Here is a 26207-nt window from a genome sequence, read left to right as displayed (position 1 = left end):
AGATCGGCTCTGGGAGGCCTGATGGAATACTCAGACTAAAGTATATCTAGGCATGGCCAACACTCACCTGACCCTAGTACAGAAATTCAACACATGTAGGCACAGAATATGTAACCTAATTGCACTCAGCCCATTAGCATATATTGGCAACAACATTCACGATGGATTAAATAACATTGACCCACACGACAGAGAGGAGCTTTAGGAGAAAAAGGTGCCAGTTTAGGCACCATGGGACAAGCTGAATTCACTTCTAATAAGGAGAGGTATTCAGAGGAAAATAATTATTAACTAGAATAAGCCAATTAGAGGGAATTCTCTTTTAAGAGAAGGCAACGGATGGGAATAAGCCTGGAAGGATGATGATTTTAGGGACTCGAGTCCAGCAGATTCAAGAACTAATGCTGTACAATGTTGAGGAGCAGGGATAGAAAACGGACTGTATGCCGACCCAGCAGGGCCTCGTGACTGTATTAATAAAGGCAGAGGGCAAATCAGCTGTGAGGCAATGCTTCCCCTTTTTGGCTGCTAAGCCCCAAAGGGCACACCTGTGAGAATCTTACGAACCTTCAAGGTTTTCAAAAATCTCTATGGGTACTTGCATTCACACTGATGCACCATGACTGCACTCACTCCATGAATATATCAGAATAAGACCTATCCTATAGCACAGCCAGTAGAGACAGAAACAACTCTGAGTAACACTTACCACCTACTTCGAGGAAGGAAGGGAACCTTGCTGTACAACAGCACACGGTTGATACCTATCTTAGTACAGCCTGTGAACTGAGACAGGGTGACTGGCTTTGTCTCCAACTGACCTGCAACTTAGAAATAACTGAATGGTGGGCCAGCTGTAACAACGATTATGCACAGTAATATCTGATACATGAGCAAAGGCTGATTCAGTTGGGAAATTACATCTATAGTTCCTACTAATTAATTATTTATTAAAACTGAATGGCCATAACCATATTGTGATATAGTATAACACTGGTATTTTGGTAAGATTCACTTGTGTACATAAGTTATAAGATAGTACTAGTGATAAAATTTATTGAGAAATTGAGATTAAAGCACCCTCCGATGTGGTGCTAATGGAAAATAAATCATCTAAAGAATGGGAATTAGTTAATCGCCAACTCGTTTCTATTTTAAACAGCTCCACACAAGTTTATCACAGGGTATAAATAATAGTAAAACAAAGGAGAGATAAGTATCCAATTAGTACAAAAACATGAAATAATTTGTAATGGCTTTGGAGGATGTATTACTTGTTTTCTTAAGCCTGTCTCCACACTGACCCTTCCAACTGCTAGGCAGACACTGTTGCTGTATCAGATGTATCAATGCAATGTCACATGCAGGCTCCCAGAGGACATGATCATTTTGCTTTACAAGAGTCTATGCCAAAGGCCAGGATGTAGAATGTGTGGAAATGGGTTCATCAGCTGGCACAGATTGCTCGAAACCTGTATATCCCCAAGAAAGCCTGTCTCCAGACTGGTCGTTGGCTAACAAATGTGACTTATAGTGAACACGTGCTTTTGTTTGCCCGAGGCCTTGGGATACATGGTACCAGTGTGATGAGATAATATATACTAATAAACAAGGTTTATGGCAAATTCTTGTTCTTCTCTGAGGGGTCACATGGGTGTCCAAACTTTTGGCATCTCTGGGCCACACTGGAAGAAGAAGAGTTGTCTTGGGCCATACATTAAATATACAAACTCTAACGAAAACTGATAGGCAAAAAAAGGTTTTAAATAAATTTACGATTTTGTGTTGGGCCACATTCGTAGCCATTCTGGGCCTCATGCGGCCCATGGGCTGCAGGTTGGATACCCCTGGCTCAAGCCTTAGTGGCTGTAGTCAGTCACGCAGGCACTGCACGCCTCTGGGAATGCCTCCCCAGTAAAAGTCCCACACACCCAGGCCTGGCTGAGCTTCCCTGCTTGGCAACATTCTGCATATGTTGTCAGACATCATTACTGGGAGAATTAAGCGTGTCCATGCTATACGACTGGGCGAGGACAACTGGAAGCTTGCTGTTTTTTCTGGATATTTCCCATGTATTTTCTCCCTAGCTTGGCTTTAGTCTATGTCATTTTGATTAGTAAACGGGAACTGCGAGTAGTATAACTGCTTCTGAGTCTTGGGAGTCCTCCTAGTGAATCGTCAAGCCTGAGGGTAGTCTCGGCAATCTCTGACACAGACAGAAACCTCCTCATTCTCATAGTGGGCACCTGTGAAAACCCCAAAGCTAACATCATAATTAGTGATGAAAGGGCTGAAAGCCCTCCCCCTAAGATCAGGAATAAGGCAAGGATGTGCACTCTTTCCACCGCTATCAATACTGGAAGTTCTGGCCAGGGCAATCAGACAAGAAAAGGAAACACATGCATACAGATTGAAGAGAAAGATATGCAACTAATTTTAATTGCAGGCGGCATGATCTTATGTACAGAAAATCCCAAAGAACCTTCCTACTTACCTTCCATAAAACTAGTAGAGACAAATTAATTTAGCAAAGTTTCAGGCTACTGGAAGGATACACAAAAATCTCTGTAATTCTATGCAATATCAATGGCCAATCTGAAAGGAAACTAAAAAAATAATACCATTTATGACAGCATTAAAACAAATAAAATACTTAGGAATACATTCATCTAAGGAAGTGTAAGGCCTGTATACCACAAATCTTTTTAAAAAACTAAAAAACATTGTTGAAATAAATTAAAGGAGACACAAGTAAATAAAAACACATTATGCGTTTACACAGGGGAAGACTTAATACTGTTAAAATGGCAATACTCCCCAAATCAATATACAGATTAAATATAATCCCTATTAAAATCCCAACAGCCTTTTTTTTTGCAGAAATGGACAAGCTGATCCTAAAGTTGTTTTGACTTTGCAAGAAACCCCAACTAGCCAGAAGCACCTAGAAACAATACGCTTGAAAGGCTCATACTTTTTGATTTCCAAATTACTAAAAGCTATCAAAACAGTATGGTATTGGCACAAGGAGAGACATTTAGATTAACAAACTAGAATTGAGAATCCAGAAATAGAGCAATATGTCTATGGTCAATTGATTTTCTTCCCGTGGCTGTCACGGGCAGTCAATGGTATAAAAATGGTCTTTTTCAACAAATGGTGCTGAAACAAATGGATATTCACATGCAAAAAAAAATGAAGTTAGACATATATCTCACACCATATACAAAAACAGACTAAAAATGGATCAAAGGTCTACATGTAAGACTTAAAATGATAAAACTCTTAGAAGGAAATACAGGAGTAAATCTTCACAAACTTGCATTGGCAATATGACAATCAAACATGGTAATAAGAAAAAATAAATTGGACTTCACAAAAATTAAAAACATTTGTGTATCAAAGGACATTATTAAGAAAGTAGAAAGACAGTCCACCGAATGGGAAAAAATATTTGCAAATCATATATCTAACAAGAGTCTAATATCCACAATATAGAAAGAATTCATAAATCTCTTACAACAAAAAGACAACCCAATTTTACAAAGAGGACTTGAATATATATTTCTTCAAAGATGTAAAAATGGCCAGTAAGCATATAAAAATAAGCTCACCAACACTAACCATTAAGAAAATGCAAACCATAATTAAATATCACCTCAAATTCACTATACTAGTTATAGTAATTATAATAATAATAAGAGAAAGAGCAAGCGTTGGCAGGGATGTGGAAGACTGGCACTCATATATCGCCAGTGGGAATACAAAATGGCCCAGCTGTGGTAGAAAAGAGGTGGTGATTCCTCAGAATGGTAAACATACCACATGACCCAACTATTCCACTCTCAGGTACATATCCGAACGACTTAAAAACAGAGACACAGATATTTTTATACTAATGGTCATAGCAGCCTTATTCACAATAGCCAAAAAGGAGAAACAACCCAAGTGCTCATCAACAGATGAATAAACAATGTGTTCTGGACAAACGGTAGAATATTATCCTGCCATAAGAGGAATGAAACACTAACATAGTCTACATGGATAAATCTTGAAAACATTATGTTAATAATAAGAAGCTACACTCAAGAAGAATTCACACATTATATAATATCATTCATATGAAATCTTCAGAGTAGGAAATTCATTGAAACAGAAAGTAGATTAGTGGTTGCCAGGGCTGGGAGGGAGGGAGATCAATGCATCACTGGCTAATGGGTACAGAGGCTCTCTCCCTTTCTCTCTTTTTTTTTAATTTGAATGATGAAAATATTCTGGAATTAGATAGTGGTGATGGTTTCACAATACCGTAAATGTACTAAAAACCACTGAGTTGTATACTTTAACATGGTTACAATGGCGAATGTTATCTCAGTGAAAAAAGTAGAAACAAGAAATCTGGTGTCCTGTAAGTGTTTTGGTAAAGCAGAGTAAGAATCCTGGAGGGTCAAGTGATGTTTCTGATATTGTTGTAAAGACTACAGTTATTTAGAAGATGACTTAAGAAAATTAGAGGCTATGTCATTAATTCCCATAAAATTAATAACAATAATGTAAGAATGTATGCTCCCAAAGTAATGAAAATGATGAAAAATTGTGGTAAATATGACCTCCTTTGGTATTACCTCCTATCTGAATCCCATCCATGTTTGAGCCTGTGACCTCGTCTCAGTGTACCAGTCACACCTGCTCTGGGTTTGAACCAGGATTAAGGGCACAAGATACCCTTCCCGGCAGCAAGGGCACTGATGCCATCAGGATCTGATGACCACAAATACGGGCTGTGCGTCACGGCCTGGTGTTCAGCGACTGAGGTGACATCACCCCAGGGAACCGTGTCTGTAGTGTTATGTTGGTTCCAGTCTACCAAATAGTCTCACTTTATTCCGGCTCACTTTTCACAACTGCCAGCAAACCTGTGGGATACCTGATATCCTTTCAAAATACCCCTTTGCTGCTTAAATCAGCCAACATCAGTTTCCATTGTTTTTGACAAATAACTTTGGCTGTGACAAAAAACCTTTGTTTAAGCCATTGAATAACATTAGATGGATTCCTTGAACCTAGTGTGGAGGTAACGTCCTAAAGCTGTGAGGCTGTTGGTCTGGCATCCAGTGTCCCAATCAAATGCTTTCACCTCCAGAATTTCCACCTTAGTCACTTGTCACTAACATCTGTATAGCTTGTTTTTTAAGCCAAATAATTAAAACAAATCATTTGACTCCATGTATCCATAGATACTTTGCTTTTTTCTAGTATTTATTTCTTTCTTCCTTCATACCTCTCACATCCATCAAAACCCAAACAAAATGCCTCTTTGTCAGAAAAATCTGTTTACTGATGGGCATCTAGGTTGCTTCTAACACTTAGCTATTGCAAATTGTGCTGCTATGAACATTCGGTGCATAGGTTCTTTTGGATTGGTGTTTCAGGGTGCTTAGGATATAATCCTGGCAATGGAATTGCTGGGTCAAAAGGCAGATCCATTTTTAGTTTTCTGAGATAATTCCATACTGTTTTCCACAGTGGTTGTACCAGTCTGCAATCCCACCAGCAGTGCACTAGGGTTCCCTTTTCTCTACAACCTCTCAAACACCTGTTGTTTGTTGCTTTGTTTATGATGGCCATTCTGACTGGTGTGAAGTGGTATCTCATTGTGGTTTTAATTTGCATCTCTCTAATAGCTAGCGATATTGAGCATCTTTTCATGTGTTTCTGGATCCTCTGTATGCCCTCCTTGGATCCTCTGTAATTCCTCTGCCCACTTTTCAATTGGGTTGCTTGTCTTCTTAGAGTGGAGTTGTGTAAGTTCTTTATATATTTTGGAGATTAAACCCTTGTCTGAGGTATCATTGGCAAATATGTTTTCCCATACAGTTGGTTCTCTTTTTATTTTAATACTGTTTTCTTTAGCTGTGCAGAAGCTTTTTATTTTGATGAGATCACATTTGTTTATTCTTTCCTTTATGTCCCTTGCTCTAGGGGACATATCAGTAAAAATGTTGCTGCGTGAAATATCTGAGATTTTCCCGCCTAGGTTTTCCTCTAGGACTTTAATGGTGACATGGCTTATATTTAAGTCTTTTATCCACCTTGAATTTAGTAAATGAATGGATCAAAAAACTATGGTACATTTGCACAGTGGAATTCTATGCAGCAGAAAGAAAGAAGGAGCTCCTACCCTTTGCAACAGCATGGATGCAATTGGAAAGCATTATACTAAGTGAAATAAGCCAGGTGGTGAAAGACAAATACCATATGATCTCCCCTTTAACAGGAACCTAAACAACAAAACAAAGAAACAAGCAAAATATAACCAAAGACACTGAAATAGAGAACAGACTGACAGAGTTCAGAGGGGAAAGGAGAGGGAATTTCAGAGGAATTTCAGGGGAAAAGGGGAAGGGTTTACAGGAACAAGTATAAAGGACACATGGATAAAAACTAGGAGTGGGTGGAAATGGGAGGGAGGAGGGGAAGGCTGGGTGGGTGGGTTGGGATGGGAGTAAAAGATAGAAAATTGTACTGCAACAACAATTAAAATAAAATTTTAAAAAAAGAAAGATCTGTTTAGCCACTCTTTAAACTTGTCCTCTCCTAGATGTTGTCCCAATGTTTGTTATAAATGCCGAATCCAATCAGAATCCACATTTCTAAAGAACTGACCTTATATATCTTCATTTTTCCAGCTAGCATATCAAACCTGGAGTTTCTAAATTTCTTCAGTGAAATTTTCTTTTGACATTTTGGTGTATAGCAAGACCTGTTCCCTACATTTGATATTTTTAGTTTCCAATATCAAGGACAATTGTTTTTGTGTGAGCAAGACTGCATAATGATCTATCTACACTGAAATCTAATCCTGTCCCTATTGCCCATGAAATAAACGGCAGCTCCTTTGCGGCACCTGAATGTCCCTCTGTATCTATCCCCAAAGACTTCTGTAGTTTTTCATGGCTACTCACTCTCATGCGCTCCGTGTTTTACCTTGCTGGGCTCCCTGCCAGGTTCTTGGAAAGCCATCTTTTAGCACAAGTTTGCCTTTGTGTATGTTGTTTTACTTTTTCAGAGATTTTTCTTTTCCTAACACACATTTACTTTCAAGACCCACCTCAAAGCTCTCCTCCTCTCTGAAGTAGTTTCTTAACTCACAGTCAGTCAAAGGGGAGCAGGAAGCATGTATTCTGATGCCAGCTTAGACACTGATGGCGCGCACCCAGGCGGGCCACCTAGCCTTACGGGGTCTCCATCTCTCCTCGGTGTTGTGCTTGTTCAGATCATTCTGAGGACAGTCACAGTGGGAAGACATGAAGATGACAAAGAGCTCAGAAATAACTCTGTCTACAACTTACTGATTATAGGTTTACTCACTGTTCTTCATTTTTTTTGCATTTAGAACCATTAATTAGCATATGACTTTCTGGGCACTGAGATGCAACTTCTTAAGCCATTGGGGAATTAGTTCCACAACACCACCCCCTCTGGAATGTGAACATGCACAAGGCTGGAATGACCATGGGCCCCTGAGACTAGAAAAGAAGCTGATATCTTAAGGCCCTGGCCAGGGAGAACAGGAATTTGGCAAGAGCAGAATAGAAAGATGACAGATTTGGAAGCTATGTGCAGGAGCGCTAAATGCCTGTAGGGAACACACAGTAGCACACCGCCTCTGTACTGTTTCTCGAGCAGTTAGCCAGCATAGGCAGACAAAGCCTATTTACTGAAGAGCATTGTTTCGGCTTCCCTACAGCTGCAGCAGCCAGTGCATCAAGGCTTCTGAGTCCACGTAAAGCTATCGACTCAGAAAGAATGGTCTGCAACCTTCAATACACACTCTTTTCAGAACATGGAAAGACAAAACACAAAAGAATCTTGCAGAATAACCTCTGGTAAAATAAAATATGACTGAATTCTGTTTTAAGCAATGGAATGTAGCCTTTCTTACCGCGGGTTGGATGGATGCTGCGTATCTGAAAAGTCGGGTAGGGGAGTAGATGCGAGAGGTAACATTTTGTGATTAGGAAGACCTCTATATTCAGCTTGGCAGGGGGTAGTATTAAAATGGCTTGTGAATTTTGCAAAGCATGCTGTAATATTTTTCATTAACACTCCCTTTAACTTTAATGGTCGGTAATAACTGCTGATAGATGACAGCCGTTGTGGTCGCCTGCTAGTACAGATTATTCCGTGGGAAGTAGAATAAATGTAAGAATTCATTTCACTTATAGTGGAATACCTGGGGTGAATCAATTTGGTGGATAAAACATAAGCTCTAGACGCCGGTCATTCAATGGTCCCTTACGTTTTATTTTTAATAACCTAGGTAATTTAATAACAATAATTAGATGAAATCTGTTTCAGGGACTAGACCTCCATCAGTAGTTGTGGCACCCTTCTACCTGATCACTAAGGGGAAAGCACAGACACTCTCTGGCATACAGCAGCTCTTAAAGCTTTTGACCTCATGATACAGGCTGGCACCTTGAGATCGAGAACACTGACTACTTAACCAGCTCCCATGAATATATTCACAAAGATTGGTACAACTCATATCCCTTTTCATATGAAAACATCATTTTTATTGTTCTCCCAGGTCACTTCCCTCCTCTGCCATCATAATAATCAACAGCACTAGAGTACACGAGCCAAGACAATAGGACACTTGCCCACTTCATTGCTTTCTCTTCACCTCGTGGCCAGAGGAGGCTGGCATATGAAAGGTACTCTATAAATATGGTTGGATGACAGAGTGCCCCATGATAAATAATGTGACATTCTACAAATAGAGATGGGAAACAACTGTGCAAAGGCAGTCTTCCCCAAATTTGAAGGTTGTTTGACTTAATTAACCCATTCAGTCTTTCTCTTCTGGCCTCTGCCTATTATTGTTACATCAGTGTTTTCACTAGAGATAATTCTCAGAATCATATGTGTCCTCACCAACAACATTTTCATATGTTCAATAGGATGAACACACATTTATAGAAAAACACACCAGAAGAAATTTGAAAGTTTCTGTATTTGTTAACTAGATCTTATTTTCATTTGGGAAGAAAGTTTTGAGCCCTCTACTGAAGTGACAAAGGCCGGTGGTCTGGCTTCCAGCCATTCAACTCCTGCATACCCTATTTGAGCACTGTGCCTTTTAACTTTTTGGAATAAAATATAAACAAAGGAAACAACAATAAAAATCATCTTTTGATTTAAAGTGAAAAATATGTACCAGGCAAGGAAAAGCTATTGGAAAATGTCTGGAAAAGGAGGAAATTAAAACAACTTAGTAGGTAGATGTTGCATGGTTCGGGGGCGAGCGGGTACACTGTCAAACTCTAAAACCACTGCAGCTCTTTAAGCTCCATCACTGACCTCTTATCAGAGGTCAGTGACCCCTTTACAGAGTCAAATAAAAAATGAAAACAGCCACACAACAATAACTGTTTGGTATATATGAATCAAAATTATATCTATTTTTTGTCAAATTGGCAAAAATACACTTTTTGGTGTGCTGCAGAATTGAAGTAGTTAGTTTATGTGTGCCATGAGATGAAAAAGGTTGAATATCACTGGTCTAGAGACATACTTCTGTGATTTACTAATTTGTGACTGAAGCAAGTCACTGAAATTCTGGGAACATCAGGTTTATTTATTTATAAATTGGGGTTAATAATATTAATGAACTGAATACCTATCTCATAACAATGTTGTAAAAAATAAAGTTGAGAACTGTATGTTTAATTTACATATGAACATGCATTTATCAAGCATATATTTTAATGCTTTATGTAAATGTTACTGATTAATCATTACTTCATGTCTATTCTTTATCATTATCATGATTATGAAAAGGGGTAAGTGGGAACACTCCCCATACTGTTAACCTTTCATGATTTCTCTTTCTCTCCATCAGAGCCTCTGCTATTTGCAGTCACAGGATTTTACTGGGGAAAAAAACCCAGGAGGAAGATGAATGGTAGATGAGGGCAGGTGGACACAAACAGACTTTCTCTAGTCACAAGGCCCATTGCCCCTCACAGGGAAATCTTAAGACACGAGGCTCATGGGAAATCTTAACCTTAGTGCCATTCAAATTGCCATTTGATCACTACTGCAAAAGAAAGACTAGATAAGAAAGGCAGAAGACAGAAGACTGCTTTTAAAACTGGTTTAGAAGCAAATGAAAGTAAAACAAAGGAGCACTCCCTTGGGATAAAGCTGTGATGAACTGAACAAACACTGCTGGTGTGTTCGCCGGAGCCCTGTGCTTCCTTTTGTTTCAGGGTGGCTCGCTCCCCCTCTCCTTCACATCCCCCCACCCACACGCACACACTTGTGTGCAGGCAGACAGGCAGGAATATAAAGTGAATTTCAGAAAGGAGCTGGTGTCTGACGAGCTAGCTTTAAGCCAAAATTGATAGTGAGTCATTGCTTTTTGAAATGGTCTCATTGCAGACTGGCTTATCATATGAGTGGAGGAGATCATTTGTCCCTGAGCTCAGAAGTAAACCAAATGGAGTATACAATTTTAGAGAAAATGTTTTTTCCTGTAAGTATGCCCTTTTCTATAGAGCTTTGTGTGGAGCACTGACCATGACTGACTGAGGATATGTGTGTTCTATTGCAATTAACCACAGCAGGGCGTGGGCCACCCCGTCCATAATAAAGAGGTCAGCCCTCGACTGGACTGCACCAAAAACAACTTTGTAATGCACAGCCTCTTGAAGGCAACAAAAGCTGGGTAGGCCCTTCGGATGAAAGCAAGAGAAACAAGCTCTAGTTAACTTTTTTAAAAAGGGGGAGTCCTTAGAAAAGGCAGAGGGAATGCACGAAGTTGCAAGGGGGTGCCAAAACCAAGTTTGAAAGAGATGACACAAGGTGGCTTTGGGCAGTGTTAATAAGAGGAAAGCTAGTTCCACAATTTCCCCAGGAGCCTAAGCAACCTCAGAGACTTCCATTCTTCCCTTGAGAAATGAGAGTCCCAAGACAATGTCAGATCACCTGCATCTTGGGTGGAGGGGCATTGAGACAGAGTGTTTAGACAAGAGGACTTTAAGAGCTGCCTTTGCCTCTGTAGTGTGAGACAGCAGGATTTAACACCTCAGAAGTTCTTAGGAGGTGCCTAGTGGTCAAATAAACAACCATTCAAGGAGGAAAGTCAAGTTGATAAAATCAGATTGTAATTTCTTCCCGTAGGATTTCCATGTTAACTAGGTCTAGGCCCCATGGTCGTATCTGATTCCTCCCCATGTAGAGACAGGATCTTGGTGTTTCAAGCCTTTAGAGATGGTGACTGGGATATGTGAGCCTAGTGTAGACACAGGTGGTCTTCTTTTCATGATTTTTGGGATAAAGATCTTAGTAACAATTGCTAGAAGTGGCCTTTGTATATACGCCATGTCAGAGCCTGGGTTGGCTTTCTGAAATTAAAAAACAATTTGCCCCCCAGAACCTTAAACAGATTCAGCAAAGATGGGAATCAAGAACCTTGATCAGAGAGAAAATAAGGTTCAAAGTGGACTGGGGCAATGGGGACAGAACAACAGCTCCCTTGTCAACTTTTCATCGTTTTAGATGAAATGATTTGGTTTTGGATATTGAGACAGTCTCAGCGGATAGAAGGCAAAACTTGGATTATAATCCAGAATGATTTTTTTCTCTATGAAGGCCATGAGACTTCACTGCCATCCATTTACCTGTCCTTTCTTTTTGGGAAAAATTCGGCCTCAACTCATATCTCATGATAATGGTATTGCCTCATTCTCCATGGTCTACAAGAGCACGTAGATACCGAGACTTCCTAGGAATGAGACTTTCTAGGGCTGAAAGACTACCCTATCTAACCAAAAGGTCATCGATGCACCCTTCAGACTGATTTATACCAAAAGAAGGAACTGTGGTTGAAAAAAAGGGGTCCTATGGAAAGTAACCTCACAGAGTGATTTAATCATAAATTCCTAACTGGGCAGGTCACCATGGGTAGTCATGCCCCAGGCATATAACTTTTTAGTAAAAGGTTTATCTTTGCCTTAAGCAATCTCTGTTCATTATTTCTACGCATCTAGGTTAGCATACCTTAGAAACAAGTCCCAACCACCCTCAGGAGAGCACCTCATCTTGTCAATTCTCCTGTCATGCAATTCTCTCTTTGCTTACCCCCGCCTCCATATAATCTTCCTTACATCCCCTCCTAACTTCAAATGCAGAAGAGGAACTGCAAAACCGTTCCTCTCTGGAGCATTTAAGATCTTGCTCCCAGGCATATGTCATCAGTTTGGCTCAAATAAACCCATAAAAATTCCCTAAATACACACACATGCACACACAAAACCCAAACAAGCAAAAAAGATAGTCTCAGAGGAATGTGCATTCAGGACATGGCAGCCTTCCCCATGGTCTGGCTGCCAAAAGCTATTATACGAACCCAGGCCCAAGAGCCATGTTAACATCTTACTTGTGGGCTGATGGAGTAAAGAAAATAATTCAGGATCTATAGTGACAGGTAAAGAACAAAGAAATTAATGGTCTCTGGGAGAATTGGTGAAGTAAGAGAGGGTGCCATCATTTCTAATCACAGAACAAATAATCATGGCCATTTGGGGCCTATCAAGAAATTTAATCCTATTGCCAGAAGTCTCTGGGCAGTGGCTGCATGAAAAATCTGATTGGGAACGGGTTTTACTTCTGGCAATATAATATATTAGGGCCAACTCTTGCATTACAGAGATGATTCAGTCCTTTCAGAGGGGCAAAAACAAAGCCACACAAATCATCAGGCTGCTGTAAGCAGAATCAGGTTCCAAAAAATTGGTCATCTGTCCAAATTTCATATTTTCTCCTTGAAACTTAGTATCTGGTGAGTAGGTTAAGTAAAGAATGAAGCTTAGTAGGCATGACTTTTTCAACATTTATTAACCTTTCTCCCTCTAGTCCAACATGCTTAGTCTCCAACTGAAAACCTTCCATGTAAGAAAGCAGAATGCACAGTTGAGAGAAATCCTGAGTCCATACTTCCAATCCCTAGGAGACTAAATACTTTCTCTTCAATTATCAATTCTTTAAGAGAACTGCAATACCACTGAAGGTTGGGCAAGTGTTGACAGTAAAAGGAACCTAGGCATAGACCTGAATAGGACCAGACCAGAACAGGTGTTAACAAAGTTCCCAAAACAATGATAAGCTTCAGATACATACGTTCAGAAGAGAATATATTTGGAAATGTAATGAACAAGTTTGAATTCCCAAGAGTGTTGAAATAGGAATGACCCTGACCTGTAAACTTGTGTCATATTTTAGGGCAAAACCTTTAAGAATAGAGAGTCTCCTGAATCGATATAACTACAGACCTCTTTGCAATGAAACCACACCAGAATGTTACAGATGACTTGACCACAGCTCAGCAACCTCGGTACCCAAGTTACAGCTAAGAAAGAATTCAGAACCAAAACTCAGATACAAGCAAAAATGTATTTAGAAGGTCACTGAGGTAGAAATGAGCCAGCTGGCTGTGTGGGCTCAGGAGGCAAGTTACAGAGGCAAAAGAAGGGCCCTTGGAACTCGGAAGAAAGAAAGCAGGGATACATGTGCATGGGGGTGGGGAGGAGAGGGAGAGAGGCTTGGGCATGCTTCAGAAAGAGGGCTTGAGCTGGGGAAAGAAGGGAATGGGGAAAGGCAAGGTGTGCTCCAGAGAGAGCTGCCCTGTGTCCTCCATCCTAAGGACTTTTAAGGGTGGGGATTTTAGGGGCAGTTCCGGGGGAGGATCTCAACAGAACATTCATCAGCTTTCCAGGTGTGTCCTCTCAGGGTCAGGGTCCTGGTCTCTACTGATTGGTCATTAGTCACTGCAGCTGCTGCTGACGTCAGCCCTGCCTGGGCTTGCTGCTTTTCTAGGCCTGCAGCTAAAACATAGCTTAAGCCTAGATGTCCTCTCTAGTTTGACCAAAACTCTGTGTCTGTGGTCCGCAGACCCAAGAGAGACTCAGATTCCAAGATCTTTTGATGCAGGTCAGAACCTCACTGTCCTGAGGGCTTAGAGCTTAAGGGAGTGGTCATGCCAGGGCTTGTATGGGAGTCTTAGGTGGCTATTCTCCAGTCACCTTGTTTCTCCTCGAAGGAGATCTAGCACACCACCAGTGACCTGCTAGGGGAGGAAAGGTCAAGGGAAAGTCCAAACTACATGGCCAGCAGTATGAAAGCTTCGGGGTCTAAACAGCGTGACCAGTGATACACCAGGGGAGGAAAGTGATACAGAGAAATCTGATCAGATCATTGGGGAGAAGTAGGGAGAGGCCGTAGGAGGACGTTGCCCAGGGCAATGGTAAACAGCCTAGGGATTGGCTGAGAAACCGATCGCCTCCAGAGCGCCTGAATTATGGGTGAGAAAATTTGGAATGAAGAAGGGATCTCGGAGGGGCTGGCTCCCTGCTCAGGCTTTTCCTCCTTGAGGATGCCTGGCTGATTGTGCTGTGGGAACTGAGGGCACAGCCTAGGACTGGGCTGGCCTGGCAGAGGGTGGCAGGGTTATTCTTTGGGTGTTCTACAGGGGACGACCTCTGAGGTAAACACCTGCCATTCTTCCAAAATTGTGCGGCTTTTGCAGCTAATGCTGTTTTAGTTTGTAAACTAACCCTATGGAAATAAGATAATTAAAACTAACCAGGAGAATGGTAGGAGAACTCAGGTGTTAAAAGTTTAACCTTACTGGTAGGCTTAAGTGATGAAGCTGCAACTAAAGAGTTAAAGAGTTCAGCCTTAACTGATAGGCCTAAGTGACTAATTCCTGCCTAAAGCTGTTATTCCCAAAGTGTGAAACTTGAATAAAGACTTCTTTCCTTTATCACCAAATCTTTGCTTCTGGAATTTTGCCTAGAGGGTGTTGGAGGGCAGCAGGACCCTGGTTGCTGTTCAGGAACAGAAGGTCACCTGGGGTCAAGGTCTCACCTTACAATTATCCCTGCTAGGCACCCAGGGCTTTCTCCCTGGTGACCTTTGGTACCTGGCCCATTGTCCTTACTATGCTCATTCCTAACTACCTACTAGAGAACTAAAAAGAGGTCACCTGTGTCAACCTGACTTAACTCTTGCCCAGAAAGGTGAGGCTGTAAAGCAATAAAAAAACAAAAAAGCCACTGTTTGCTTCAGGGAATTTCTGCAAATCAATTTATGGGAACAAATAGTCTGTTCATCTGAGTAAATAGCTCTCCTACCAGGATAAATAAATTGTTCCCTTGGGCAAACAGCTCACTTATCCAAAAAGTATTTCCTTATCAAGATTGGCTTTAAAACCATCACTTCACCGTGCCCACCAATCTTAAAATACCGTGTAGAAACACCTCAATGCAAATCCAACCATTTTCTTGCCTTAAAAGATTTCCTTAACTGACAAAACCCTTCAAATAGTTTCTGCTCCCCTCCCTCTTCTGAGACACTGGTAAGGTTCTACTAGGGCTGCATCCTCCTGTACTGAAGTGGCCAGATAAACAGGCTTGCTTCATCAATATATTTTCTGGTCTCCTTTGGGGAGTCTGGGGTTGATGCCCTCCCTGTTCTGCCACATGCTGCTTACAGACGCCCTCCTGAGAGAATCCTTCCTTTGCCGAAAATCTCCAAAGTAGGCAGGACAGATGAAAGACCAAGCAAAATGACGTGCGGGTTGAGTGAGGGGTGGCATAGCACTGTTATGCTTGTCAGCTTTCTTTCTGAAGAAGCCTGTCTCAAACCAGAGAGGGATAATTCCCCCAACTTATTTTCAAGGCAGTTCAGATAGGTATTGACGTAAATAATGTAGAGGATTTCTTATAAAATAAAAATTTCCATCCTTTTTTCCCCTATAACTAGCAGCAAAAAAAGAAAAGAAACTCAAAATGTCAGACTCCTAAATACTGAGCCACACTTATTGTGAATTTACAGAGCCCAGTTGTATCTGTTCTGGTGAGCTAGCACGTCAGTAAAAACTGTCGTGGCACCCGGGCCAGAGAGGATTGTGGTCTCTGAGCCTGACATGAAATCCTGAGGAACAGGCATTCCATTCCTGTTTCACAGAAGAGAAAGCCAGGCAGCGGTGGGAAAACTATGTTAGCTGATTCTGACACTATTGTTTTTAAGAGCTGTGACCATCGTTGACATTTCCATGGCATTTTAAGGCACTCCACAAATGTCTTATAAATACTACCTAATGCAAAGCCTGACCTTCCGCTTAAAATACAACTACTTATGAGATTTATTTTCTTCTGCTCCACATTTTCTCTTTCTCTTGTGTTGTCCGTGTATGGTTATTTATTTATACCACATCCAATCCCACCAAAATGTTTTGAGCCAGCTTCCAACAGAAGTAAAACGAAAATGAGGCCAAAATGTGCATCCCATTAGGAGTAAAATATGGGTTGCATGCACTTCTCATAAAAGTTGTGGCAGTATTTACTGCTCCTTATCCCTCAAGTTCAATATGCTTAGGATCTAATTGCAAATCTTTCCTCTAAGAACATTCTGCAGAGTTGAAGAAAATCCTGAATCAAAGCCTCCAAGTCCAAACCTCCAAATCCAAGGAAAAATTTTTCCTTGTCAATTCTCTGAGAGGTTTTCAGCTCCATTGAAAGTATCAGACTATTGACAGGGACCTGAATTCAAAAATGCATACCACACGTACAGTCAGTCAGTTGATCTATTTAATTCTTTTTCCCTATTTTCACTTACAGTAGACTATTTAATTCAAGGTATGGCAAGTGTTTCTAGAAAGGACCAGACAGTAAATATTTTAGGCTTTGGAGACAGTATGGTCTCTGTTGCAACCTACTCAACTGCTGTTGTAGCACAAAAGCAGCCATGGAAAATATGTAAAGAATGGATGTGACTACATTCAATTAAAACTTTATTCCCCCAAACAGGCGGGCAGTTGGATTTGGTCCTTTGCCCACAGTTGGATGACTCTTTTTTCTAGTGCTTTTCATTACTCCAGTCTAGGTTCGGAGTAAAAGGATAAATTGAAATGAGACAGGCAACAAATATTCAAAGTGGACAAAAATGGTTATTGGCTGTATTGCTCTTATTACCTCTCTTTCTTTGTTGTTTATTAAGTAAACTGTGTTTTCATTATTCCCATTGTAGAAGGATGAATAGTAGCTCCAGAGACGTGTCCCATGTTAATCCCTGAAACCTACAAATATTATTTTGTTTGCAAAAAGGGTCTTTGCAGATGTGATTAAGTAAAGAATCTTGAGATGAGATCATAATGGACGATCTTCATAGACCTTAAATTCCATCACCTTAGCCCTAGAAGCAGAGGGGATTAGACGGACACACACAGGAAAAAGTGATGAAGGCAGCAATGGGAGTGATGTAACTCTAAGCCAAGGAAAGCCAACAGTCACCAGAAACCAGAAGAGGCAAGGGACAGATTCTCCCCTGGAAGCGCCAGAGCAAGTGTGGCCCCATGAAACTGATCGGGCCCTGTGAAACTGATAGGGCCCTGTGAAACGTGTTAAGCATCTGACCTCCAGAACTGTGAAAGAATAAATTCCCATTGTTTTAAGCCATCAACTTGTGGTATTTATTATAGCATCCATAAAAAAGTAATATACCTATATCTCCTTTCTCTGGATTGAAAATCTTTCTGTTTTCTTAGCCCTTAGATGAAAATGTGTATTGGACTTAGCAGGGTATAAATTTAACCAACATCTCTATATTTTACTGAAACCATAAAGGGAAATAAGAACACATTAATTGTGCCATTTCAAAATTCATGCTATTATCCAGTGTTTTAATTTTCCTTATAGTTAATTCTCCAAATTCTTTTTTAGAACTATATAATTATTCAATTTAAAAAATTAATTACTATTTGCCTATACCCTCATATTTACCAATTTGTTGACTTATTGTTGGTTCTAGCTAATCTTACTGAGTGCATCCTTTTATAAATCATTCAACAAAGTCCACAGAAGGAAATCCTTTTCTCAATATAATTTTCTTCTAATATTTTAATATCAACATCTGAGAAGAATTCCATGACATGGAAATTCTCATGTACTACAAAAGAGTAAATAAATACAATTTATTTGGACAGCAATTTGGCAATAGGTATCTAGAGCCTTAAAAATGATTCCATGTTTACATATGGTAATCTGCTTCTAGAAATCTATCCTAAAAATTTTTTCTTAAACTTTTGTTTTAAATAAGAGTTTGAATTTTACCTTTATTAAATTATTAACAAATACTGAATATAAAATATTGTGTAGATGGTTTTCTTTTCAACACAAGTGAATATACCATTTCATTACCTTGTCTTCCCTACTGGGCTGCAAAAATGTACGCTGCCACCTGGCTGAATTTGTTTTTCTTTTGTAGGTGACCAGCCTTTTTCTTTTGGTTGCTTTCCTGACCATTTCTTTTCATCCTTTTTGTTGTTCTACAGGATTTTTTATAGGAATCCAGAACTTGGTTAGCTTCTTCAATTGGAGGATCCATGTATATTTTCTGTTCTAGAAAATTTCAGTTTTTATCTGTTTAAATATTGCATTTCCCTTATTTTATCTTTTGTAAATTTCTGAAAGCTCAAAGATGCATATGTTAAAACTACTCATATTATCTTTTGTGGCCCTTAATCTCACTTTTATATTGTTTATTTATTTTGAATTATCAATAATTTCCTCATCTTTTTTATATTTTTCTTTTGGTTAACTAAATCTTTGTCAAATCTTCTTTTTAATTCATCCACCTAGTCCTTACTTTTGATAATTGTACTTTAAATAACTTGTCTGATTTGCTTTTTTTAAAAGTCTACCTACTTAGTTTTCATAGTGTCCTTTCTTTCATGTGATTTTCCTTTGTGCTCTTTAATACTTTTAAATAAATTTATAGTCTCTTTGGGGTTGTGGTTTCAGTGTCAATTCACTCACAAGGTAAAGCAATTCTGTAAAGATTTATAATGTTTTACTATGAGCTCATATTCAATCAGAGCTAATTTTTCTGGAAGAGATCTATGTGCCATGAGTTTTGGAAATTTCCCATGCTATTGCATGGGTTTCTACTGCAGAACATTGGGGATATTGCTACCCTGAATTCAGTTTATATGTTAAATCGCCATAAGTCCCATGAATCTTGAAATCTAGAATGTCTTGTTATGAGTTCACCCTCAATAAAAGTCTTATTGCTTATTTGTTTTTCTGTTTGTGTGTGTGTGTGTGTGTGTGTGTGTGAGTTTATGTGCACACACAGGATGTCTGTGTGACTTAGGTTTTTGTGGTTTCTGAATAGAGCACTATGACATGAGCTTCTACTTCAGTCCTTGGGGGAAACGACTCCTCGCAACTTTTTATACGTCAGTTTATGACCCTGGATACTGCAGCCCATGTGGTACAAATTAAAGTGTCACATCTGTCCATGGTAAAGTCTTGAGATTTCCAAGGTTTTTATATGAGCTCACCTTCCGTGGGAGTTTGTGGGTTTCTGTGTATGTGTGTGTAGTGGGAGTTGGGCTATATCTATGCACAACATCCTTTGAAATTTCACAAATAGAGCAGTATGACAAGCACTTCTACTGGAGGTCTTGTGAAATTTGCTATTCTGAATTCAGTTTTTATGGCAATTCATTATGCTGGGATACTTGTAGCATGTGTGGTACAAATTAAAATTTCATGTTGGTCCATAACGAAGTCTTGGCCTCTTGATTTTCAGAACAGATATATCTTGCCCGGAAAGATCCTGGAATCAGATATGTTTTCATGTAGCTGTCCATGGCGATGAGCAGAGATTTTCTACCCTTTTTCTTGGAGGAGACAAGTCTTCCAGAGACTTTACTTGGCACTTTGTTTCTAGTTCTAGTTTTCTATCTCATATAATCTCCAAGGATACAGCTCTTGCTTCTGGGTGGGTATTAAATAAACTAACAATCTCCCCAAAGTACCCTAGCCTCTATCTGGGTCTGTTACCTTTTGGACTGCCACTGAGTTAGCCTATACAGTAAATGCCTTAGTTACACATTCTCTACTATATCTGAGAAAGCAATTTAACCATTTTTCAAACCTAACTATATGTGTCTGATTTTCTCTTTTTAATCCAGGATTACTTTGTGTTTAGAACTACAAGGGGTTCATGTTACTTTAAATCTTTCACGTTGCTGAAGATATTTCTTAACAACTCTAAATTAAAAAAGTCAAGAGCTAAAGAAGGTCTCTCAACTAACTTTCGAAAAGAAGCTGTGAATCACAGGCAAGAGAAGCCCCAGATGTCAGGGCAGGATGGGGAGTGAGAAACTGGGCAGTGGAAGTGCAGCAGCTGAGACGTATCTGCAAGGAGGGCAGAACCACAGAAGCCAGCCTGTGGTCTGTGCACAGCACCAGCACTGCCCGGGAGGTGTTAGACATGTGGAGTCTCTGGTCTGTCTCAGACCCAGTGAATCAGAACCTGCATTGAACCACAGCCCCAGGTGCCTTGTCTAGTTCGTGATAAGTTTCAGAAAGCACTTGTAGAGCATCCTGATTGAAAGTACAGACTTGGGATTAAAGAAAACTGAGTCTGAATACTCAGTCTACCACTTAGTAATCATGTAAACTTAGAGAAGTTACTGAAATTCTATATAGCCTCAGTTTCCCCATTTGTCAAGTGAGATTAATAATATCTATTCCATGAAATTTTTGAAAAAATTGAATGCAATAATATATGTAAAGCAATTAGCACACTAAAGTATTAGTCTGGTACATAAAAGAGAGTTAACCTGCCTGAAATTAAATATGCTGGTTCAAAAAAATAAAGTCTTCTCTTTTGAAAAAAAGTGATATAAAATAATTGCTTTATTAACAACTATTATTTTCATGACTTGGTAATTTATTATCATTCAACAAAATTCTAGTAATCACCTATGGAATGCAAGATATTACAATAGACATTAGGGTAATTAAAAATGAATAGAATGTTGTCCTTGCTTTTGGGGAACTTGCTATGTTAATGGACAAGGCAGTCAACAAGGAATGTGGGATGCTTAAATTGGGTCTTAAAGTATTAGTAAGACCTATCCCAGGAAAAGAAAAACATATTTTTATTACCAAATTTGGGAAGTGAACATGAGAATTGATCGAGATTCTCAGAACATTATACAACATAGCAATGAATCAGATTTCCCTAGTAAAAATAGAACACATTTATGGAATAAATACTATTCTGTTTTTCTGAAACTTTGGTGTGACAGAAGTACCAGCACTTATAAATATTTACATAGAAATTTACATGGAATTTGTATCTCATCCTCCCAGTTACTGTATGAAAGTGATACTATCAGGGTTTCTTCTCACAGATGAAGATGCCGACTTAAAAAATTGCCAAGTCAGAAGCAGAGCTGGGACTTGAACTTAAGCAGTCCGGCTCCAAGGTCTACTCCTAGTCACTATGCACATTGCTTCTCAATACATAATATGGCCTAAAAAAAGTAAAACTTTAGTTGATACATGTAGACATTCTTAAGGAGCATGTTCACTAGGGAAATGCTGCTTCCTCCCTCAGTACTGTCCCCTTGGCTCCCCAGTGGAACAGAGAGCACCTGCAGGCAACAACGCTACTTGTAAGATTTTACTAACACTCCTATAGACTCAGGATCAATAGCAGCGGGAGTCTCATAAGAAAACTTTTGGGAAAAAATACGTAGGTGTTCCTCCATTTGGCTATCATCTGGAAAGTATGTTAAGATGGGAATTTTAAACCCTGTCTAATTGCAAACCAGGAAGAAGCTGGTAAGTTTAGCCTAGAGATGCGAGGGCATAGTAACAGTTCTTAGAAATCTGAATGCTTTCCTAATGAAGAAAAATTAATATTTTTATGACACTCTGTAGGTTAGATCCAGGAACAACAAATAGAAATTCTTTCTTGTATTTAATAAAATTGTAATAGTTCAAACTATCCAAAAACTAGAGTAATTTCCTCAGGAGGTATTCTTACAAGCATGTATGGGGTGACAAAAAGATGAAAAGGTCAAACAGCACATTCAAATACCTCTGATAGATAACCTTTAAGACCCATTTATAAAACTTTTTATTACATTGAACTATATACAATAAAAAATGGCTAGACAAATAGAAACTTATTTCTGTCATTTAAAGACATCTACAGAGAGGCCACCACCTTGGAGCATGCACGACCCTTTCAGCCTTCAGAATCCCAGGCTCCTCTCTTTCTAATCCACTGTCTTCAAGGTCACCTCATGATCCAAGATGATTGCTAGAGCTCCTGCCCTTGCATCCACACAACAGAAAGCAGGAAGGAAAAAATACAAAAGTATGTATCCCTAGTGGAATCAGTTCCCTTATCGATCCTCCCTGAAAGTCATACTCAACATTCTGTCAGTTGTCATAATTTAGTCACATGACCGTACTGGAATCTGGGAAATAGACTCATTCATGGCCTCAAGAAAATCATGATTCTTTCACTTAATAACACAGGGGGAATATATATTGAGTAAGCAACTCCTAGCCTCTACCATGCCCCTCAACCTGAAATTTCTCCTGTTCAGCTTTCTTTTTTCTTTTCTCTTTACTTTTGCTCCATTCACTAAAAAAAAGTTAAGTTCTTTATGCCAAACATAGCACAAGGCATTAATGGAAATACATAATTCTCAGAGGTGTATGATTTGGGGGAATTCTTAGTACCACAGAATTCAGAAGGAACAATATCTCCTCTCTTAGATTTTTGAGTAATCTTACATATTCTCTAAAGCTTTACCACTATATACTATGAGTTTCAAATAAAAATCTCAGGCTTTTCTATGTCTTCTCCTTTGATTCAGATTCATAAAACTGAATGACTTGCTGGATTTACCCATTTAATCTGAATAGGCATCTCAACCACAGCTGACAAAAAAAATTCTTCAGCCTCAAGCCTGAATGAGTCTGGGTGCGGTCAGGAAAGGACACTGCACATCACAGGAACAGATTTTAACATCAGGCATTGGCTACCCTGAGCTGATAAAGCCAAAATAGGACACTGAGGAAACATGGAAGCAGTACCTGTGGGAAGCGAAGGAGATCCATGGGTTCTTGGGATTTACAAGCTGAGACAAGAACTCCTGCAGGTCTGGAGCCCAGGTCGTTGACGAGGGGACACTCCTGGCTTATCAGAATGCTTCCGGGCTCAGCAAGAGGGGCCCAGACCTGGGGCTCAGACTTCCGAGGCCAAACCGCTGTGCGGCTGGCTCCTTCCAGGACGCACAAGGAGGCTACTTTGGCCCAGCACTTCCCTCTAAACCAGCTTTGCTTTTCTCAGTTTTGGCACCTCACTGTTAACCACAGCCCAAAAATGTTAGATGGTAACATCCCAAGTACAGAATACGTAAGTTTATAATTGTGCGCTGTTGGAGTAGCCTGATGAAATCTCACGAGTCCTGTTCCCCGAGGCCCAGGACGTGAATCGCTCTGCATGCAGTCCAGCGCCTCCGTGCAGCAGACACTCCTCCCGCGTTTGTCACTAGCAGCTGTTTTGGTAAGGGGTTGATGGTTGTGGCAAACCGTGCTTGTGCCCAGGCAACCCTTATTTTACCTGATAATGTCTCATTCGTGTCTTGCCATCTCATCACGGAGACATTTTAGCATCTCACAGCATCACAAGAAGGCTGAGTACAGTTATGATAAAATAGTTTGAGAGAGAGACCACATTCACATAACTTTTATAACAGTATATTGTTATAATTTTTCTATTTTATTAGTTATCCATCTCTTACTGTTCCTAACTTATACCATTATCCTAGGTCTGTATATGGAGGAAAAAACATATGTATATAGGGTTTGGTCCTATCTGAGGTTTCAGACATCCACCGGGGGTCCTGGAACATATCCATCCGCCTTGGAGTACCCTATGCGTGGGCGCGGGTGGGGCAGGGTGCTGGAGGTATCCCGCTGGCAAAGGAGATCGATAGTTATCAGAGTTGCAGCCCCAGCTCCATGAAACAGAGCGCAGAGGATGAGAGCTGAGAGACAATAGCTTAAACCAGTACAGCCCACTTGCTTGGCTAGTCAGCATGTGTATACTCTCCTGCACACGGGTTAAACTTTCATAGGATAGCAACCATGCATCAATGCTTTTGCTGAATTGGATGCAGCTGTCCTTCATAAAACGAAGACTTGTTTATCCTCCTCCAAAAAATGGGAACAGAAAACTCAGTCCCTGAGTTAGTTAAATCATCTTAATTTCCTCCTCATGTTTTAACCCTCAGTCCCAGTGCTTCCCCAAACCTCACCTCTGGTTCCCTTTTCCTTCCTTTCCATCCTGACCACTACTGCCTTCGCTCAGGTGTAAGTCAGCTTTGATACGAGCTGTTTCAGCAGTCGTCAAAAGCTCCTCCCTACCTTTGCCCTCTCCTTTATAAGATTTCTAAACCACGTGGCAGAGTAATCTACACACATTGTAAATTAAGCTGGTTTTGTTTCTATTTAGACCCCCCAAATGCCCCTGAGTATCCTTCAAAATAAAATTGAGACCCGCTGGCTTGGCCTTCAAGACTCTGCATTGAGTGACCTCAGGGAGGTTTCTCAGCCTCATTTTGAAGGCCTCTTAATAACGTAGGTCTTGCAAAATTCCTCAGAATTCTTATTCTCCATCCTATTTCACTCTTTCATGTCTTTGTGTGTGCCCTCCCCCTCTGCGTGGAAAGTCCTTCCTACCGTTCTTTACCTGGCTGCTCTCTTTCAGGACTCAGCTGAGGCACCTCCTTCGAGAGGCCTTTTCTGAACCCTCAGCCACCAAGTGCGTCTCCTTTATGCTCTCCTCCCATCTGTACCATTTTGCTTTCCTTATTGTGTAGTGATACAATTTTAGGAGTCTTTTATTCCCATTAGACTGCGAGTTCCTTCAAAGCAGAGGTGGTGTCTTTTCTTGCCCATATGTCCCTGTCAGGTAACACAGAACTTGACATAAAACATGTGCTCAGTCTATATTTACCTCTGTGTGAAATTCAGTTCAACAGATCCCCAGGGCAGGTGATCGTCTCCCTGAAAAGCATCTTGCATATTGTTAACTCATGTCCAAAAGTCAAATAATTTGTTCCCTTTCCACCTATTGAATCAGAGGGTATACCTCATCTTTCCCTGAAGTGCAGCAAGAGCAGGTTTGGCTTAGAAGTGATATATGAAGTTCAAACATTTAACCTTTACTTTGAGGAGGAAGCAGCATGCTAATTAGTAAAGATGCCCCCTGGGGGCTCCAGCTGAATGTTCTTTTTCTTCAGGGAACGCTGGAGGTGCTGTCCAGAATCTATTCTAATAGAGCCAGAAGCCACAGCTTTCTTCTCTCAGCCACAGTGTGAGTCTATTGTACCTTTTTCAGCTATTGAATTTGAAGGAAGGGCACTTGACAAACGGGAGGAAATATTCCCCAAAGGGTCATATGGTGCAACGCAGTGGGGCTAGGATTGGACTTCAGGCCCAGAAACCGGTTTACCTGGGTCTGCCTTTTAGCTCTGCCCTAAACTAACCTTGGAACAATCTCTCTACTGCTCCAGACCCACCTGCTGCCCCCCTTGTAGGTGAGGGGAGTGGACCGTCTCTAAGGCTGATGAATGACCTTACATTCTTTGCTAGATGCATGCATTTTTTAAAAATGTGTTTAATTTAAAGGTCTAGAAAGCCACAAACTGCAAAACGAAATTCTAGTGACTGAGTTTGTATGTTAAAGAGCAACAAGAAACCTTATTAAAGCCATTGGATTGGATCCTAGTGTTTATAAGCGTCCAATAATACAACCTAGTTTACTAGTAAACAGAGTGTGGTACTGAGATTTCTCCAAACAATCAAACGAACCAAAGAATCAATGATGGGCTTGATAAATCCTGATGGTACGCTACAGTTGTGTGCCAGACTTTCACTTTTTCCCGTGCCTTTGGAATAATGAGGGGCTGACACTGTTAATGAACCTGCTACAAACTTTATTGAAAAATAGACTATCTTTTTGATGTCTGCAGTTTTACTCATTTGCAGATGTATTTTCCGATGTGCTCAAAGGCAATTATCACATTTGTCACCTGCTAAGGGTTCTGAAGAGCAGAAGCAGCCTTCACCCCCAAGCTTTCTTCTGAGCGACAGTTTGTGGTCTCCTTACTCGCCTAGTTTCAAATTTTGACATTCACAAAGAGATAGCTATATTCCTATTTCTCTTTTCAAGTCTATAAGAGGCTTAATACAACAACAAAATCTTAAATTAATATTCATAAAACCCTACAGATCACAAGGGGAGGGGAGCAGCTT

Source organism: Phyllostomus discolor, chromosome 11 (genome assembly GCF_004126475.2).
Source record: "Phyllostomus discolor isolate MPI-MPIP mPhyDis1 chromosome 11, mPhyDis1.pri.v3, whole genome shotgun sequence".
NCBI classification, from domain to species: Eukaryota; Metazoa; Chordata; class Mammalia; order Chiroptera; family Phyllostomidae; genus Phyllostomus; species Phyllostomus discolor.
This window is presented reverse-complemented; position numbering follows the sequence as displayed.